The following is a 3,291-nucleotide window of genomic DNA, read 5'->3' as shown; positions in this document are numbered from 1 at the left end:
GGCATGGACCATTTAAACTATTATAAGTCATTCTTGACAAGTAATCTACAGCTAACGTTCAGTTAAAAAGAAGGTCCTTGTATGGACCTTTTCCAAACAGGTTTTATGACTGAGGCGGTCTTTAATGGTACTTCTCTAGTATATCCTTGCAGTTATATTGCATAGTATGGATGAATTTTTATGGCTGCCTTAGTACCGCTGCCTGTGCACGTTCATACAAAGCCTGGTAGGATTCACATTTCTCGGTGAGCTCAAAATTGACCTGACTTTCAGACACCGTACTGGTATCTTTATTAAGAAGAATACTTTTATTATTGTTTGAAATTGCATGTGCTACATATAAATCAGGTTTTCATCAACTGTCTGGCTGACTAGGGAGTATTTCAGATGCCTTTTGATCATATTTTAGTAAATTAGTCTGTCATTGCTGGTGCACGCATAGCTTTAAAGTCTTTGAATAAGAATTCTTGTTCTCCAGATTCGAATTGCACAAAAGTAAACAGTAGTGAAAATACATGGAATCAGACAGAAGTCCAAATTAAGTCAGAACAGGTGAAATTAATTGCATCCGGGAAAAAAGAAATTTAGGTGCTTAATGACCAATGCTGTTTTAGGAGCTAAAGAAGAGAGTGTAGCAACGTATGAACATGAGAATACAACAGATGAGGGTGACTTAGATTCCACTAATATCCTTTAATTTGTTGCTTCCCAGAAATAATTCTTGGAGTTTGGAGATTAAAATGTAAGTCTTGATCCAAGGCTATAGAAGGCAATGAAGTAGTTAAGAGGTGTCAGAATATGTAGGGTGGATGAAGGCTTTTTTCTGAAGTTCTGTATGTGCTTTTCAGATACCAAGTATTACGCTCATCTTCTGGAACGTGGGTTATTTTAATACTTGAAGATGTTGTTATCCCAGATCTGGGCTCTTCACCCGATGTGCAAGAGCTGATTGATCCACACACAGAGTTGGGATACTTGTTTCCTGTCTTTGTAATGGGTGCTAGGTGGTAAATCCACAAAGCTAGCACATCTCTTAACACATGCTAAAACGTTGTATACATTTTGAGTAATTGCTTATATTATGTCACATTAATTCTCACTGGTTCTTGGGAACCTCATCTCCATTTAAAGATAAGTATTTTTTTCACCATGCAAGTTTTGTGGATGGGGGCTTTATTTGCTTGAGAGTGAATCTTTTAGTATGCTTGTTAGGATAGTTCATTCATAGTTCCAGTAATTTTCTGTTTGTAGACTCCTTACCCCTTTGTTTCTTCTTGAGCTTATCAAGTTACTTCCTAGCTTGTTGTATTTGTGGTATCTATTCCTTCTCCTAAGGCCATGTCTTGCTCACTGTAAGGGTTGTTTAACATCCTCTGTTTTTCAAATTCTTTCTTGTTTTCTTTAGAGTAATTCTTGTATCAATGTGAGAAAAGGGATGGCATGTTCAGAAAAAAGAAGATGGTGATGGGATAATAGACCTTGCAAACAAAGTCTAAAAAACTTCACATTGTAAACTTCATAGTAATAATAAGTACCTTGTAAGATGTTTTGCTGTCTTCCTAACAAGTAATTCTTAGTTTATGATAGCTATCATGGTGAAACACTGGCATTATTTTAACAATATCTTGCTTCTGTTGGGGAATAGCTGGCCAAAGGAGGTAATGATTAAACTCTAGTCTTTTTGTAAGCATTCTTGCTGAAAGATTTCAAACATCAAAACTTTTCAGATGGCTGCTGTCTCTCCGATGTCTTACCGAGCAAAGCAAAGCTACTGTATAGTCTTTCAGTACAGTTGTAATGTTTAGAAAAGATTGTTTAATTCTGGAGTATGTATGATGGAGTTTGGATCAGTTTCACTGCTGTGCAGAACTGAAGTATAAGGATATTGACAAGGTGTACCTTGTGTGTTACTTCGCCTGGCAAACCTCAAATCTACTGAAATTGAATAGTTTAAATTAGACATACTGCTTCTAGATGACTGTTTCCTGTATAGTTCCTGAAGTTAATTGTATAGGTTTGTATTTGTCTATTTAGGAAGTGAATATGCTAAATCAAAGATAGTTTGCTTTTTTTTTTTTACTTTTCCCTTTAGGTTCCACACTAAAAAAAAACTAGAACAAAAAAGACTGTATTGCATGTATAATAGGTAGTCTGGTATAGCTTTTGTAGTCTGCAGTTGCTCTGCTTGGAGAATTTGCAAATAAAATTTTTTAAACTGTGTGTGGATTGCATTATAAAAATTGAGTATAAATCTGGCACTGCTAGGATAAGTGCTTGTTATATTAGGGGTTTATTTCCTGTATGTAATATGATGCAAATGCATGTATCTTCTTGTGTAGTTTGTTGCAGATAGACTCTCAGAACTCTTGTTCACCGTGCTTTGGCCTAGATAAGTATCAACATCTCTTGTGATGTGGGGGGAACAGTCTGTCCCTAAAGTGATGCTTAGGTGAAGGGCAAGTTTTACAATATAAGTTGCTGATCTTGAGCTGCAAGGTTGAAGTGTGTGCGGGAAGGGTGAGGGAAACCAAGTATATTATAATTGATGTAAAAATTATAATAAACATCATAAAATTTGATGTAAATATCAATATAAACAGTCCTGAAGGGCCAAGGGATCCAGGAAGGCTGGACCTTATTCAAGAAGGTAGTCTTAAAGGCACAAGAGCAAGCTGTCCCCATGTGATGAAAGACAAGCCAGCGAGGGAGAAGAACAGCCTGGCTGAACAGAGAACTTTGGCTGGAACTTGAGGAAAAGGAGAGTTTACCACATTTGGAAGAAGGGGCAGGCAACTCTGGAGGGCTATAGGGATGTCATGAGGTTATGCAGGGAGATTAGAGAGGCGAAAGCCCAGCTAAAACCCAGGCTGGCCACTGCTGTAAAAGATAACAAAAAAATGTATTTACAATTACATTAGAAACAAAAAGAGGGCCAAGAAATATTGCCGCAAAGGATGAGGAAAAGGCTGAGGTACTTAATGCTTTCTTTGCCTCAGTCCTTAATAGCAAGGCCATTCCCCCCGGGTACTCAGCCCCCTGAGCTGGAAGATTGGGATGAGCAGGAGTAGAGTGAAGTCCTGAAAGTCCAGGAGGAAATGGTTAGTGACCTGCTGCTCCACTTAGATGTGTAAAAGTCTATGAGGCTGGATGGGATCCACTCAACAGTGCTGAGGGAGCTGACAGAGGAGCTGGCCAAGTCACTGTCCATCATTTATCAACAGTTCTGGCTAACTGGGGAGGTTCCAGAAGATTGGAGGTTAGCTGATGGGACGCCCATCTACTACAAGAAAG

This window comes from Falco naumanni, chromosome 9, assembly GCF_017639655.2.
Source record: "Falco naumanni isolate bFalNau1 chromosome 9, bFalNau1.pat, whole genome shotgun sequence".
Classification (NCBI taxonomy): Eukaryota; Metazoa; Chordata; class Aves; order Falconiformes; family Falconidae; genus Falco; species Falco naumanni.
Note: the sequence above shows the minus strand (reverse complement) of the source record.